This window comes from Pteropus medius, unplaced genomic scaffold, assembly GCF_902729225.1.
Source record: "Pteropus medius unplaced genomic scaffold, Ma_sr-lr_union100, whole genome shotgun sequence".
NCBI classification, from domain to species: Eukaryota; Metazoa; Chordata; class Mammalia; order Chiroptera; family Pteropodidae; genus Pteropus; species Pteropus medius.
This window is the reverse complement of record NW_024354500.1, coordinates 17,911,209-17,929,660: the sequence shown is the minus strand read 5'-3', so window position 1 is coordinate 17,929,660 and position 18,452 is coordinate 17,911,209. Positions and strand designations below refer to the sequence as shown.

Sequence of the window (18,452 nt, the reverse complement as noted above, 5' to 3'; positions counted from 1 at the left end):
AAAGCCAGCTATCGTGTAAACAGTTAAATAAAGGCAGCCATGCTGTGAGGAAGCCCAAATTATTGTATTTGAAAGATCACATGAAGAGACAGAGAGATGCCTGATGAGATTCTGACTGATAGCACACCTTGCTCTAGTCCCATTCCCACCCCACTATCTGCATTTGTTTGATAGACCTCAATCCTGAGACCACCCAGCCAAACTCTGTCCAAAGTTTTGACCCACAGACACTGTGAGGAACAGTTAACTGATTTTGTTTTAAGCCATGAAATTTGGGGTAATTTTTTTCACAGCACTAAATAACTGAAACACTCCGGTGAACTTGTGCTTTTAATTACTTCTAGCTGTAGAAGATACCTTGGGACCTGGAACCTTCCATTTGCCTTTAGACCATAGAGGCAGTGCCACTGGAGGTAATGAATCTCTTTATGAAGAGAATAATTAGAGTGACACAGAAGATTGACAATGTCCCCCCCAAAAAAACAAAAATTCTCTGTGTTCAATATTTTTGCTGGATCCATTCATAGATCTTCAGAAAAACTCTGGAGACAGTGCTAAATTAAGTTCTCTGCTTCCCACAGGGGGAAAAAAAAAGCATTGATTTGTAATTGTGGCTGAATCAAATCCAGTTGAACTGATTCAATTGACTCAGGCTTTTGTTGGGTTTGGGTCCAAATTCTGGCTTACCTATGCATTTCACCATGAACCTGCTGCTTTCTAAGCGGGTCATTTGTAAGTGTTCAGAATGAACTTTGAAGACCCAGAAACAAGTGTTCAAACATGAGTTTTAAGGCAGAGTCATTGGCATGACGTATTAGAGGCTAGAGGCTGGATTGGAAGATTTTATGGGATGGAGATGGGGAAAGGAGGGAAGCTAATGTGCAATTTACATTTATTTAAGTTGTTAAACAGCAGTTAATAACATCATTGTGCATTTAGTTTCTTGAATTATTACTCTAATTTATCACAATTGTTTGCATTGAAATATTTAGTAAATGTTTATATTGGTTATTTTAATCATTGCAGTTTTATAAGTTAGAGTAGATTGTGAATGCTGCCCTTCATGTTTGGGGAAACCTAATTGGTGGACTCTCAACACCATAAACCTGGTTCCAAACAGCTGTTTCTGTGTTGAATTATAAAATCATTTTTGTTTAATTGTTTAATTAGTGTTTATAGAAGTTCAGCATCAGCATCACTTGCAGTACTTGTTCAAAATTGAGATTCCTGGATCCCATCACAGATGTACCAAATCTGAATCTCTAGGAAAGAGGTCCTGATATCTGTATTTTCAGAAGCTCTCCAGAGTAACTATGAGAAAGACTGTTGGAAAACTATTATAGAGGCCAAAGTGATAAGTGACTGTCCCATTAAAAGTGTTTGTCACCTCAGTTTTGCCTAACACCCTCATTGTGGCTTGTCATTTTATATTTGTGTCTCCTGGGTACCCTCTCTTTTATGGAATTCCCCTCCATCCTTAAATTGTCAACTTCTCATTCTTCTTACACTCATTTTACCAGAAATCAATTCTTTTACTATATGGAGAAGGTAGAAGTCATTGAAATGAATTTTCTTTGTATTCCTATTTTAACATATTCTCGGTCTGGCTGAGAACTGGATGTCTGTTTTCTTCATGTGATTCTGCTACAGCATGTCTATGGCTGAAGTCAATTACTTTAATTCTCTCCAGTTTTCATTTTTCTCTACTGTAAAACATGGGAATCTATCATGTATCTCATAACCAAAATCAGAATTATTTACCTTGTCATAAGAGACTCTCAATGACTGGACCCCATATTCTATTTCCAGCTTTATTTCCCTTACATGGTCTCACAAAATTTTGCTCCTGGTCTTAGATTTAAACTTTCCAGACTTTTCAAATTTATTTGAAGGTAATAGACCATGAATATGATACTTTAGTTTCTCCCCTGCTCGGATCATCTCCCCCTGTCAATCCCATTTCTTTGTTTAGTAAAGTCTTACTACCACTACCTATATATAACTTTCTTAGGGCATTTACCATATTATATATTATCTACCTAAAGATATCTGTTTCCCTAAGGGCAGACAGTAGGTTTCTTCACCCAAGTATCCACACAAATCAAATTTTATAAATCTTGCTCAGCTATTAGACATCTAAATTGTATATATCTCTAAGTTTCTGGAATGAAGTCTTGTAAATCCTAAACTCTAAGTGTCAATGACCATCAAACATGTGACAAAGAATCCTCTGTAGTGTCATATGGACCTGAATTTGAGCTCTACTACTCTACTCTACTTCTACTCTACTTCTACTCTGCTACTACCAAGCTATGAGACCATAGGCAAGATGATTAAATACTCTGAGCCTCAATTCCATCATCTTTAAAATAGTTTTTTTTTTGGCGGCGGGCGGGGGGTGGGGAGGTAGAATCTTATGGGTAGTCTTAACCCCATAGAAAATGCACATCAAATACCTAGAACAATGTCTAACAAATGATCATCACATGTTATTGAAACTAATATATCATCAATTAAATGATGCCAACTGAATGTTTTTTAGTCACTTAGAATTTTTACTTTATACATATAGTAATGGTTAATCTTTGGGGCCATGGAACATCCAGACATTTGGTATAAGTGCTTGGCTGAGAAGCCAACAGGCAAAGTTACCATCTGTGGAACAATAAAGTAACATTAAATGGGATCAAGCCAAATTTACTGATATAGACTCACTAAGCAGAGATTCCGCATTTAATGTTGCAGCTTGGGGAATCAGAAAGAGTTCAGACAATTTGGTCATTTGGGTACAACATGGACCAAAAAGAAGACCACAGTGAACAAATTGGAAATGCTGGATCTACCTTGATTTAATATAGAGAGAGGGATTCAAAGGCTTGGGATAATTGGAATGTTAGTGTGAACTTGTCACTTAAAATTTATTCACACACACTGGAAGGGTCCAGGAGACATATCTTTCACTATGATTGTGAGAAATAATTTTGTGAGGGGAGCCCTGCCATCTTTGAAGAACTCAATGATTACTCTTCTCTGTAGAAACTGTAGTCACTAAACTGGGAAACCTAAATGCAATAGGAGTAATTGGGTTCCAAGGTGGCAGGGGTTAAGTGGGGGCACTCAACAGCCAAAGGCAAGGTGGGCATGGTTACTGGAATGGGTAACAGAATCAAAGCAGCAATCAGAATAGTTTGACACAGACCTATGGAGCTGACTATTTAATCATGGTTTTCCTAGAACTGAAACAGATAGGAAGCCTATTAAATTTTTACTTGATCTGTATAAGCAGAAAAGTTCTAGGTAAAGTGAACAACAGTATAAACTGAGTTGTAAGAACAGATAGTCATTGTCCTTCAAGCAATTCCCAAACTTGAGCAGTTTTACCAACCCAGAACCCCTTGAATGAAAGAGAAGTGGTGGGGTCCGCTTGAGGAAGAACTCAGTACACTACCAAAAATGTATATTGTTAATCTTTATCTCAGCTTTCCACCAAAAGACAAATGGCCTTTTACCAGAGTAACTGTGCTTTGAGGAAAAGAAAATAAATATACTTTTCAGGGACTACCGGCCACCGACTTTGAACTGACACTGATTCCTAGAGAACCAAATATCACTGTGGTCCACCAGTCAGAGGAGAGACTTATGGAGGTCAGGTGATTAAGAAGTTTTAGCTCTAGTCTGTACCACAGTGGGCCCAGTGAGTTCCTAAACCCACCATTGGATACTTCCCCAGTTCCAGAACATATCATTGGAATAGGTATACTCAGCAGCGAGCACTATCCCTGCTTTGATTTTCTTACTTGTGACTATCATGATAGGAAAAGCCAAGTAGAAGCCACCAGAACTTCCTCTGCCTGAAAAACTAGTAAACCAAAAGCAATTTAGCATTCCTTGAAAGACTGAAGAAATTAGTGCCACTATCAAGGACCTAAAAGATGCAGAGATGGTGATTCTCACCACATTCCCATTCACTTGTTCTATTTGGCCTACGCAGAAGGCAGATGGATCTTAGAGAATTACAGTGGATAATTGTAACCTTAAACATGTGGTGTTTTCAATTGTAGCTGCTGTATCAGATGTGATTTCATTGCTTGAGCAAATTAACCCATTCATTGGTACCTGGTACACAGCTATCGACCTCGCAAATGCCTTGTTCTCCCTTCCAGAAGGCACCAAAAGCAGTTTGCTTTCAGCTGGCATGGCCAGAAATACACATTCACTGCCCTGCTGCAGTAATATATCAATTCTTCAGCCCTATGTGATAATTTAGTTTGCAGGGATCTTGATCACCTTTTTCTTCTACAGGATAATACACTGGTCCATTACGTTGATGACTGGATCTAGTAAGCAAGAAGTTGTGACTACTCTAGACTTATTAGTAAAATATTTGCATGTCATAGAGTGAGAAATATATCTCACAAAAGTTCAAGGGTCTTCCAGGGATCCAGTGGTATGGGACATACCTTTTCTAACGTGGGGAATAAGTTGTTGCATCTAGCCCTTTCTACAGTAATCATTTTTTTTTTTTAAAAAAAAAGGCAAAACACCTAATGGGCCTTTTTGGATTTTGGAGGCAATACATTCCTCAGTAGGATGTGTTACTCCAGCCCATTTATTGAGTGACCTAGAGAGATGCTAGTTTTTTGGATCTAGAACAAGAGAAGATTTTGTGACAGGTCCAGGTTACTGTATAAAGTTCCTCTGTCCGTTGACCCCAATAGTGCTCTAAGTGTAAGTGGCAGATGTAGATGCTATAAGGAGTCTTTGGCAGGCCCCTAGAGATAAATCTCAGTGTAGGCTCTTAGGATCTTGGAGCAAAACTCTGCCATCATCTACAAATAACTATTACCCTTGGCCTGCCACTGGGCCTTAATAGAAACTGAATGTTTAACCCTGGGTCACCAAGTTACTATGCAACATGAGCTGCCCATCATGAACTGGGTGTTATGTAACTCACCAAGTCATGAGGTTGGAGATGCACAGCAACACTCCCTCATCAAATAGAAGTTGTATATACATGATTGGGTCTGAGCAGGCCCTGAAGGCACAAGTAAGTTACATGAAGACATGGCCAAATGTTCATGGTTTAGGCTTCTGCTATACTGCTTTCTCTTTCTAAGACCACATCTATGGCCCCGTGAGAAGTTCTCTATGATTAGTTGACAAAGGAAAATAAAAGAAAGACCTCATTTAGAGAAGGTTCTTCATGACCTGCAAGCACCACTGGAAAGTGAACAGCTGCAGCACTAAGCCCCTTACTAGGATATCCCCGAAGAGCAGTGGCGAAGAGAAATCCTCCCAGTGGGCAGAATTTCAAGCAACACACCTGGTTGTTAACTTTACTTGAAAGGAGAAATGGCCAGATGTGTGATTATGTAGCAGTTCATGACCTATGACTAATGGTTTGGCTGAATGAATGGTCAGGGAATTGGACGGAACATGATTGGAAAATTGGTTACAAGGAAATTTGGAGGATATGTGGAAAGACATCTCTGAATGGGCAAAAAATGTGAAGGTGTTTGTGTCCCATGTGAATGCTCCCTGAAAAGTGACCTCAGCGAGGAAGATTTTAATTGTCAAGTGAATAGGATGATCCATTCTGGGGATACGATTCAGCCTCTTTTCTTAGCCAACCCTATCATCACCCAATGGGCTTATGAACAACATGGCTATGGTGGCAGGGACAGGATTTATGCATGGGCTCAGCAACATGGGCCTCCTCTGACCAAGGTCAAACTGGATATGGCCATTATTGAGTGCCTAGTCCCCCAGCAGAAGGGACTGACACTGAGTTCCTGATAAAGTATCATTCCCCAGGGTGATCAGCCAGTTACTTGACAGTAAGTTGATTACATTGGACTGCTTTTATCATGGCCATGGCAAAGTTTTGTTCTTACTAAAATAGATAGCTACACTAGATACAGATTTTCCTTTTCTGTACACAATGCTTTGGCCAAAACTACTATCTAGGGACTTATAGAATGCCTTATTCACCATTATGGTCTTCCACACAGTGTTGCCTCAGATCAAGGAAATTGCTTCACAGAAAAAGAAGTAAGGCAATGGGCCCATATTCATGGAACTCACTGGTCTTACTATTTTCCCCATCATTCTGAAGTAGCTGGTTCAAAAGAATGGTGTCATGGCCTCTTGAAGACTCAGTTGCAGCACCACCTAGGTGGTAATACCTTGCAGAATTGGGGCAAGGATCTCCAAAAGGCTGTATATACTCTAAATCAGCATCCAATATATGGCCAGAATTCATGGGTCTTGGAATAAAGGAGTGGAAATGAGAGTGGCACCACTCCCTATTATCCCCACAAAACCATCTACAAAGTTTTTGCTTCCCATTCCCATCTCTCAGTATTACCATGCTCTGTGATTAAGGTCAATGGAAAACCACAACATTCCAGTCTAGGCAAGACTATAATAGCCCACATCTTCAGGAATGAAAGTTTGGGTCATACCACCAGGTAAAACAAACAAACAAACAAACACACAACAAGCTGAGGTGTTTGTTGAAGACAAAGGGAATACAAAATGAGCAGTAGAAGAAGACAGTTATAAATACCAGCTATGACCATGTGATCAGTAACTGAAATTAGGACTATTATTTTTATGAATATCTCCTCCTTATTTTGTTATGAATATGTTGTGTGATTTATAGATAATCATACCATAACATATATTTATATATATAATTATAAGATTTAAGCATTATTAATTGAAATCATAACAAAAGTAACATTTAAGTTACAGGATATCAAGGAGCAGAGTAAACATCACCGAGTACTTTACCTTCCATTCTGGGGAAGGAGCTAGTGAATTTTCAGTTGTATGCAAGAAAGTTATATCATTTTAGGGAGAATTATGATTTTGTTATTGTCTTTATTTGGAGATTAAGTATGACTTAAGGAGATGCATATGAGTGCAAAGTTGACAAAGGGTAAACTTTTGATGGTTAATTTTACATGTCAACTTGACTAGGCCAGGAGTAGTCCAGATATTTGGTCAAATATTATTCTGGGTATGTCTGTAAAGGTGTTTTTGGATGAGATTAACATGTTCTCTGGTAAACTGAGTAAAGTAGATTGTCCTCTCTAATATGGGTAACCCTCATCCAATCAGTTAAATGACTGAATACAACAAAAATACTGTATATCCTGTGAATGAGAGAGAAATTTCTCTGCCTGACTGCTTAAGCAGGAACATTGATACTTTCCAGCTTTCAGACTCAGAATGAACCACTGAGTCTTTGAGTAACAAATCTTTCTTTCAGGCTAGGAATTATACCATTGGCTCTCCTGGTTCTCAGGTCTTCAAACTCAAACTGTAATTACACATCAACTCTTCTGGATGTTCAACTTGCTGACTGAAGACCTTGGGACATCTTCGCCTTCATAATCATGTGAGTCAATTCCTTATTTTTATCATATATATCTCTTTATGTAAGTAAAAAATACAAACAAAATAAGTTGGTTAAAATATTCAAAACATTCTGAATTACTTTTAGAATCAAATTTATTGATTCTGGTATTTTGCATAAAATATTCTTTCCAATGTCATTATAAGTATGTCTCATACAGCATTTCTTAATCATTGACTCATCATTGTCATTTCTCATCATTGTCTCAGGGTGTTTCCTTATGTTTTCAAAAATGTCAGGTAAGACAACTATGCCATGTATACTATCTGATTGCTAACAATTATCTAAGACAACATTGAAAGACACAGTCCGACATCAGATGTTAAAATATGGAAAAAAAAAACATATAGTTTAGAATAGATCAAAGTTTTACAATTCTCAATACATCTTCTTCTCATATTGACAATGAGGGTGATGATAATCATGACGATGATGAATATTAGCTGAGAGATGTGTCCTTGTGCCTAATAAAGTATGTGTTTATGTATCTGGGAATGTGTGCCTGATAACTGGTACATTTGTGGAGAGGTACAAAACAAACATGAAAACCAATGATCTGAGGTGTCATCTGATAAAAATTTCTAGACCGGATAGTGACTTTTTCAGGATGTTAATAGTACCACCAAATCTTGCTTTTCTCTGACATACAAGTTAAACATTTCGGCTGCAGCACTAACACTGAAAGCAGAAGCTTATTATCACTGCTTTTCATTTGCTGTGGCAGAATTTTTATGGGCAAAATTATTCATGGAAAAAATATCAGTCTTCCAATTCTAGAATTTCCATATTTCAGGGGCTCCTTCCTCTTGGTATGTTCTTTTACTTTCTACATGTAACTATTCTTTTTCTTTATAGTCCCTATTGAAAAATAAGGAAATTCTACTCCACAAGTAAAACCAGACTGAAATGGAGTGTCCAGACCATCAAGATGAAAGCTATTTAGACCTATTCACTTTTCAGCAACTAGGTAGCATTCCTGTACAAATATTCTGTATTTATTTTGAAGCTTGTTCAGTTAATATCATTGTTCTTCTATTTCCTACATATGATATACTTGTGCCAGTGAAGCTGAATCATACATTTTCCAGATGGTAAAACTTTCTGAAGAAAGTATTGTGGTGGTAGACCTGGCCAGCAGACTCTACCAACTCTTCTTTGTGCAGTTCCACTGGGAATAAATTAGATTAGGCATGGCCTCCAGGAATGCAGTCAAGGTCAAATTTCTCCTTTAATTTTGCAAAAACAACAGTTCTGAAGAGAAAGAATACACTGCATAAATGCCTTTCATTGGAAAATTTCAAATCATCCAGAGAATCTGATGTGGCTAATAGCAATCCAGAAGCAAGCTCTAATTTTTATTTTGTATCAAAATCTCTAGCAGGTTCCTAAGTTTTTTTTTATTAGAAGTACATCATCTTCATTTATCTCTAACCATTACTCCTGGTTAGAGATCCCTCACCTTTCTTTGTTTCCCTGCTATACATGTATTCGTGTAACAAGAATAAACTGGGTCTTATTTTATTATTTGCTAGTTTAGAAATCAGGTTATGAATGTTTATAAGGTAGCGGGAATTTCTTGAATCATCACAAGAATTCAAAAATAAAAAAGATTTAATTTCCCTCTTAGCTTGCCTACAATCTTCACATCTGGTTATTTAAAATTATCTTGATCTATCAGAAAATAAAAACAGTACAGAGAGCCAAAGCCTTAGTTCTGAGTAACTCCTGGCAGGTAGGCAGTTGTGATTGATAAAAAGGTTACAGTCTGAAGGGGAACTGCAGGCCATCTGCTTCATTCATTTATGGATCCATATATTCACTCATTTGTCCATTCTGGAGGGAGAACTTACTTTGACAGGCCCTGAGAATGCAAAGACAAACACTCACAGTTCTTGGTTCTAAGGGATTTACCCTCTATTAGGGGGATAAAGATATGAAAACAAGGAAGAGCAATGAAATAGTTTAGATATCACAGAGAAGAAACAGAATATCTAGGGGTGTGATGGAGAGAATAGACAGTTCTTCCTAAGGGACTCATAAAAAGCTGAAAAATGAGCTGCTGTCTTAAAAAAATAAGCCAATGTTTCCCAATCACCTCATCTAGGAAATCCATCTCAAACTGGATTGAGGGTATGGGTGGGAGTGAGGGAAGGGAGAAGAGGATGTGAACAGATGTTCAAATGCATTATACTTCCTTACATGTTCCCAGAACTGCAAACATTTGATCTGATTAACAGTAACGAGAGAATGCAGATTTATTCTATAATAAGGATAGATCATGAAGTATCTTTTTTGCCATTCTAAGGCATTTTCTGTTGGGAATTCTAAAGAGTTTGTTGTTTGGAATTTATAATGCACACACGATAATGGTTGGATTCTCAGTCTCCTCAACAAAGGACCATTAAAACAGCTGAAATATAGTGAAAACATTACTGTATTATGTTTAATTCTTGAGAGCAAGGAATGAGTAATTTAAGAGTAAGAGGGAAAGGGTTGCTTTCATTACCCCTTTGAGTTACCTTTCAACTTTTCTTTCTTTACAAATTTCCTGGACATCACTGGTGACCTAACTGCCTTTGTTTCTATTCCTTTATAAACCTGGACAACAGGGCTTCTGCTTCTGCCACCCCTTTTCTTGGATTGAGATAGAACCCTTTTAAATTTTCCATAGGTGCCCATTCACTTTCTTTTCTGTGGAGCCTTAAAACATTTTGTTCTGGTGCTCCAAGGGTTCCTGCTGAAGGGAACCCTATAAAGTACCACCTGAGCACCTTAACCTGTGTTTCATAAATACTTTCTGTACAAATTCCCACTCCCTGAGTCAATATGATTTCAGTTCCTAGCAAAAAAATCAATCTGATTAAGCTAATTTCTCTAACACACCGTACATTTCCCAAAAGTATTTGTATTTATAACTCAGATAACATGATGGAATTTTAAGCAATAATATAAATTGAAGGGACTATGTTCAGGCTTTAGGAGAAAACACACTTACAAAATGATGAGCTGGTACCATTCAGGTGCACTGGTTGTGCCTTGGAAACTTCCAAGTATGAGTTTCCTAATATTGTTGCAGTTTTATCTAACATTTAGAACTCTCAAATTCTCTTAAAGTTTTCAAGTATTTCCCATAGAACCACTCATGACAGGAATAGCAGGAACTGAACAGCAAATAGAAAGGTAGTGGGGTAGGACAGGAAAAGGAGGGAGGAGATTACAGTGACCTTATTTTTAATAAAAATACAATCTTTCCTTGAAAGAAATAATAATATTTTTGTAATCACATTCACATAACATTTCTAGAACATGACACCAAGATTTTGTGGTCTGTTAGGAATACAGGAAATTGTGCATTAATTCCTGCATTTGTTTATGTGTTTAACATTTTTCTTGCTTATTTTTTATGTTCATTTCCTTTTTTCTTGAGTTACATAGTGATATAACCTCTGAGCTTCAAATAAAGATTTCTATAAAGCTTTAAAAAGCCAAATTTCAGTGAGATTTCATCTTTTAAAAAGCAATTTCTACTTGCAAGTATTGTTTATTTGTCTTGTACTATATGTTTTATGTAAAGTTTAAAAAACCTAATTCTTATTTATAAACAAGAAATTCCTAAAAACCAGTAATAAAAGTATTTGCATTCATTAAGTTATTCAAAAAGCTTTTTAAAAATTACCACAAGGTAAATTTTAAAGTTGTAAACTATATTCTAAAAATCAGATGATTGGAGTTTTAACAATGTTAAAAAGACTTTGTTGTTTGTTCAGAAAGCTAAAATATATTTGCAAATAAAAATTATTTACCAAATATTTAATAAATATCTACTAGATATTATAATTGCCTACCACAAATAAGTGCTCATGTCATTTGATTTTAACTCATTTATAAGCCAGAAAGAAATATCTTTTAAAGTCTTGCACATCTCCTAATTTTGCTGTTCCCTTCCTTTTCTTTACCAGGAAGGAATGTGTTGTCTAAGGTTAAAAATATGAAGTTCTAACCTATCTCTTCTTACCGCTATAATTCTCAGACCATAAATAAGGCATTCTTTGTAATGCAGGGCTTCAGAGTCATATCTAACGTGTGAACAGAATAAACTTCGAATGCTGGCAATTTTGAGGTAATTAAATAAAGCAGACATAAGTGGACAATCTCTTTTCATGAACTGATGTCTTTTGGAACTTTAGGAGAGCCTTTTGTCTTTGTTAAAATGAGATGATTCTCCAAGGGTTGTAATGAGTCTTCGTGAGCCTCAGTGTATTTTTCCATTTCTTGATATCCACTTAGAGAGCAGAATGTACCTAATGCCTAGTCCCCAAACGGAGCTTCTCATCCTAAACAACCCACAGGTAAACTAGAATGTTACAAAGAACAGAATGTCCTGTACCAAGAAAGTCACTCCTTCCAACTGGCTAAGTTAATCCCAGCATGTACATTTGTGTTTTTCCAGAATCTTAATTAAGGAATCTTGGTTTCTTGGCAATTTCCTAAGTTAATTTAGTCTTTCTGTTCTTGGAATAATAGAAACAATGAAGGCTTTGAAGCTGAGGAAGACTAGGTTTGAATCCAGATTCTGACAGTTGCTCACAGATTACATAAACTCATTTTGGCTTTGATAACATCATCTATAAAGTATGAATGAATAAATGTCTGCCTTTATAGAGTTGTCATGAGTAAAGTGTTTGGAATCATGTCTGGCTCACAATAGAGATTTGATAAATCAGTAGCAGCCGTGACAGTGGCAGTAGCAGCAGTAGCAGGAAGTAGTAGTAGTAAGAAGAGGAGGAGGGGGAGATGGTGGTGGTAGTAGTAGCAGTTAGTAGTAGGGCCTGAAAAGGAGATAAAACGGTTCTCTATTTTCTTGTATTGGGACACAGTAAGAGTCTCTTAGACAAGGTTACCTAGAAAAATAAGACTCAGAAAGCTCTGCAGAGTTATTGTGGTCCATGTCTTGGAAAAATGAGATTGAATATAGAAAATGAGATTCAATATATATGAGTTATATATTGACTATAACTTATTGAATAAAAAAAATGACTTATAAGAGAAAATCTGAAAGAACTGTCTTTTTTCTTTTAATTTCATCAGTTAGAAAAGTGTCAGCTTGGCAAGTTGTGTAGCACACTCCAAGTAGGACGTTTACTTGGAGTTATCTTAAATTGTAGACATCAGCAATAAGTCCTGGGTGTTGGTAAATTTAATTATTTGGGACTTAGGCCTATCTTGATGGAATTTTGATATCTCTTAGGTAGATGAGTAAAGGGACACAGTAGGTCAAGCAGTAATGAGTATTCAAAGTACACTTCAGGTGAGACAAAATGAAGAACACTTAAGTGCTGAGCCAACCTTGATTGTCACTGAAAACTTCACAGTTATATCTGAGATACAACATTTGGTTAGAAATATACCTACCTCCATCCTTAAAATAAACCCATCAGGCAAAAATTCCAATTTTAGCCACTCTATTCCTGGCTCATTAATAAAGATGGAAAGTTAGAAAACTCAATTGAATATGAGTTTAATGACATTTATGGACACATGTCTATAGACAATGTATTCTAATAACCTGATTGCAAATTGTTGTCCATGATTCCATGGAGTTTGGTTAGAAAACTCAAAAAGACTTGATTATTAGTTAGTTGAACTTATTACAAACAAGTATCCCTCTCTAAATAGAACATCTCACTGTCTTTTCTTTTTACAAAATTATCTGTTTGAACAACTGCTGCATCCAGCAAGTGGTAAATCCTGCCACATCCAGTGCAGCTCTGGAGAATGTACCTGAGTGGGAACAGTGGGAGATTAAGAAAAGAAAGAAGACAGAAAGCTGGGATTAGGAGGCCCACTGTCCACTGATGGTGTAGCAGTGGTGCAGTTTTATTTTTGCAAGCTGCTTTTATACAAGAACATACAATAGTTGGCATAAGCAGTTTCCCAGGCATAGCAACACTGTTTCTTCTACTTCTCTGAAGCCACATCTTATTATGACCTTCAGCTATTTGTCTGCCTGTGGCTACACTTATACTTTCTTGTTCGCAGAAGAAATTTGCAGAGGCGAGGAAACCCTTGGTTGTTCTTGAAGACTGCAAGGACCTTGTCGGCTTACAATCTACTCTCCACAAACAACATCAGTAGTTCAATTGGAAGTGATGCATTTAAATCATATCTTCATATAGTATTAGATAATATAATTTCAAAAGGTATTACTATTTTTTATTACCATTCTCTTTGTCCTAATTTAAAAATTAAAAAAGAGGACATAATTTTTAAAAATTTGTTGTTCTTACTCTTTCAGTTACCCTGTCCTACTTATGTTTTTAATCTTTTCTCTACCTTCACTTTTTCCATCAACACAAATAAACATTCATACACACATGTACATAGACCCCTGACATTTACATGTTTTCATCTCTGCCTTTATCTGTTCCTGGTATCCTCATTCTCCATTTCTTCTTATGTCCTAATTTTTCGAAATTATATCTATAACCTCATTTGTATTTTCTTTATAAATCCACTCAATCTGATTTCGACTATACTGTGTCTCTGTATCTATTTTGCTGAAGCCACCATAGGTCATTTATTCATTAATTCCACAAATTGATGATAACTTCTATGTGGTAGGTAAAATGGATGTAAAAATAAAGTGATATTGACTTTGACCTCAGTCAATTTGTAGTGTAGTAAGTAAAATTACTTTTTCTTGGGTTCTATTATTGACTTCTCTTCTCTTCCACTGCCCATGCCTGAGTTATGTCCTTGACTTTTTAAATTCTAATTCAATCAACGGACATATGTTGAGGGTCTACTATTATTCTAAGCATGCTAAATAATAGATGGCATCTGTACCTTTCTTTGTATAAATAATTTCTAATTCCTCATACTCCTGCTCTAAGCTGAAGTTGGCTTCCTACTTGCTATTCCCTATCTTCTGTGTTCTTCTGAGCATATTGCACAGAACATAGCTGAGCTGTTCTTTTATGATTTCTGAGAAACATATTTCTCAGACTTACAAAGGACACTAAAGCTTCTGTTGACAAGTCAACAAATGTGCAACAAATTAAAAATCTGATGAAAGCAGTTGTCCTGTGCATTAGTTTAAGAGCACAAACAACCCTAAATTCAAGCAAAAGATTTTGTTATAAATAATGTGTCTGGCCCCAACATGCTACCGTTTTGTAAACACTAGAATAAAGGAGATAAAAGAATTGAGATATTACTAGGTTCATAAAATAATTTAAAGTAAATTGGACATATTAAGGAATGATTCATAATAATTTCCTATTCCTAAACCATTATATTTTAAACCTAAGACAGCAAAATTGTTCTTGACTTATAATTGTGTTATAAATTCCTTAAAGGTTGGTAGCAGACTACTACTCTGGTCTTTTTATAAACTAGCAATCCATGTTAATTGACTTCAATGGAAATGTAAGAAACAGTAAATAACAGTAAAAAAAATTTTTTCTTATAAATTAATATTATTGCAGAACAAATTAATCATATATTCTTGAATTTATAGATTAATGTAATTTTTGTGTAAGAATTTTAGAGCAAAATTACCTAGCCCAAGTTTTTCTACCACCATCCTGGCAAAAAATCAATTCTAGGATCCAGGGTTTCAGCAGCCATTAGGTTATACCTTTCCACTATAATTAAATCAGTAAATCATAAATTAGAGTGTGATAAAACTTTTTGCCAAGCTACCAAGTTGCAATGCTAAGGTATTAAGAGGTTACTATTTGGAATTTTGAGTTTATAACTTAATGTTGTTATTAAACAATGATTATAGCATAGTAAACATGTTATCTAATTAATGAATAATAATTATAGCATTATCTTTCAGCCTTATAAACTGTATCTTTCCTGGATAAAAAGACAGGCTATTTGTGATTATATTTATTTCTGTTCATTTTTAAATTTCCTCTGTGTCATAAATTAAAAATTTGTTAAAATGAAATAAAAGTGAATTACTAAAGAAATGAAAAAAAGACAAATTATAAGTAAGCCTTTTAAAGTTATTATATGATCAGGCATATAATTAATCTATCAAATTGCTCTAAAAGTTTCTACACACTTACTCTTAATTTTTATACTTAAGTGACAAAAATCAGTAATAAAGAGTCCATGAACTGGCACTACTCTTCACTATACTTTAAAAATTCACATCAGAATAGTGATTTTTAACGTTCCCTTCAGAGTTCAAATTTTATGATGTTATTATATTAATTAGCAAACAAATAGAATTAAGAGACTAATGAAGAGTGATTTTTAAATTTTAAAGCAATATTTTTTGTTTTAAAATATTTCTCCTGTGAAGTTGTTTATAGATACAAAATGGAGGAAAAGATACACTTTGTAGAAAGAAAAGGGAAAGAAACTGTGGCAGAAACTATTATCAACTTAACAATATTCACTCTTCTTCTTTAGTAATGAAAACATGCTTTTATTCAAATTCACGGTGTCCGTGAGCTCTCTTGCAGTTAGATATGATTAATAATAGCAAAGTGAAAGTCCCTAGGTAAGTCTTCTGGAATCTTTGAAAAAATTTCAAAGATGCTTACGAAAATAGTAATACAAGTACCATCTGTCTCCCACTCTTCTTTCTTCCTGGAAAGTGAATAGGATGGTTGCAATCCCAGCAGCCATCTTGTAATCACAGGTAACCTCAAGGACGAAACCCATTAAAGAATGTCAAGGCAAAAAGAAGAAATCTGGGATACTGATAGCTTCATGTAGCCCTGGAGAGTCTACTTTTATATATTTTTTAACAGAAGAACGAACCCCTAAATTGTTAAAACTACTGTAGTTACAAGTAACTAAATGCAATTCTAAATGGCTATTAACATTTATTTCCCAACTTTCACTTTTGCTCTAAGAATTATTTAGGCTCATATAATTTCTATAATCTCTGAGCTGTACATGACAATAAAATTGAGGCTGGTCATCTTGGACAGAATTGCTCTGAATGAGTGTGCGTTTTAGATATGAAGTAACAGTACTTGCTGAAGAATTAATTGCATCAGAATGTAAGAGAAATTGAAGAATAAAAAAATGCCAAGATGTTTTATTTGAGCAATTGAGTAGATAAGGGTGCCATTGACTGAGATGGGGAAGTTTTTCAGTTTCAGATGGGCAAACAATAGTTTGATTTGGGCCATGTTACATGTGAGATACAATTTAACATCCAAGTGGAGATGTCAGGCAGACAGTTGGTACATTAAACAAGTTCTGAGGAAGACCAAGACAATGAGATTTAGGAGCTGTTACATAGATTATATTAAAGTTATGGGACTGTGTGCTATCACACAATTATGTAAATACAGAAAAGAAGGAGACTGTAAGGGAGTCCTCAATAAGATAAAAGAAAAATCATGAGAAGTCATGTCATATATGCCAGTGGAAAGAGAGGAAGTGGTCAGCTAATGAAATGCTGCTGAATGATCAAGAAAGCTAAGAGCAAGAAAATTACCATTAGATAAAGCAATTATTGCCATTTCTACCTTTGTTTTGTTTTGTTTTCTTAAGCTGGCTGTCTAGTCTCTTTTCTTCTTCTTCTCTTTTTAATTGAGATATAATTGACATATAATATTGTGTAAGTTTAAGGTGTACAAAATGTTGATTCGATACACATATATTGCAATATGACTACCACTGTAACATTAGCTAACATTTCCAACACATCACATAATTGTCATTTCTTTTTTTTGGTGAGAACAGTTAGATCTGGTCTCTTAGTAACTTTCAAGTATATAATGCAATATTTTTAACAATAGTCACAATGTTGTGTATTAGATCCTGAGTTTATTTATCTAACTGCAAGTTTATACCTTTTGACCAACATCTCCACATTTCCCCCAGCCCTAGTCCCTGGAAATCTCTATACTACTCTGTTTTGTTTTTAGATTCCACATATAAGTGATAACTGTTAATGAGGTCTTTAGAGCAGTGATGACAGAAACTTGAGTAAATAAAGGAAATAACTTTTGCTGAGAAATTGGGGACAATCCTTTCAAGAAGTTTGCCCTGAGGAGGCATAGACAAAGGGGCAGTATCTAGAGTAGGAAGTGGACTTTCCACTGCAATCTTAAAAATCCCAAATCTCTTACAATGGCCTATCAGGCCTTACCTGGTTTGCCCTCCCTACCTCTCTGAACCATCTCCTACCGCCTGCCTCTGCCCCTATTCACTACTTTTCAGCATAAAAAAGCCTTTCCCCCCTTTCCAGAACTTCAGAATGCTCTTTGTTCTCTTTCTGTCATAGGTCTGTGCACTTACTTTTTTTCTGTTTCTTTTGCCTAGAATGCGTTCCAACTGATTCCACATGACTGATTCCTTTTGTCATTCCTATCTCAACTCAAATGTCATCTCCAAGGAGGCATTATCTAAACCATTACACTTGAAGTGGCTCACAGTCACCTTATCCCACTACCCTGCTTTTCTTCTCTACAATAATCCCCACAATATAAAATATTCATGTGTTTGTCTTCTTTCCATCTACAATAAATTGTGAACTTTACAAGGGCAGTAGTGTTGGACATGTTGTTTGCTTTTTATTTTCCATACCTGGCACATAGTAGGAGCCCAGTTAATAATATTGAGTAAATGGATGAATGGCAGCAAATGCCAAACCACTGCTAAATTCCACTTAGTTTTTTCAGCTGTGAAGAAAACAAAAATATTCAGAAGCATTCAAAAACTCAGACGAAGAAGCACCTATGAGTACTTCTTTGGAACATGAAAGCAAACAAACAAATAAAACTACAATTAAAGAAAACCAAAAGGATAAATCTAATAAGTATTCTAAAATGGAGAGGCCATAGAAAAATGAATTTATGGTGTATTTTAGATTAGTATAAAACTTGAACAATTGTGGAAATTATGGTTACACAAGAGAATGTAAAATTAAAAATATATTAAAGTCGGAGAGAATAAGACTTATGGGGAGGGGGAAAAGGGGGAGATTGTATAAGGAAGGTATTTTCTCATCTTTTTAGCAGGGTAGCCAACTGATTCTGTTTATCATTGGAAT

The 18,452-nt window shown here is 35.7% G+C and overlaps 1 pseudogene; it reads left to right on the top strand.

Moving 5' to 3' along the window:
• The window catches only part of LOC120595043 (uncharacterized), a 131,901-nt pseudogene extending 125,522 nt beyond the window's left edge, over positions 1-6,379 (top strand).
• The last annotated feature ends 12,073 nt before the right edge of the window (positions 6,380-18,452 follow it).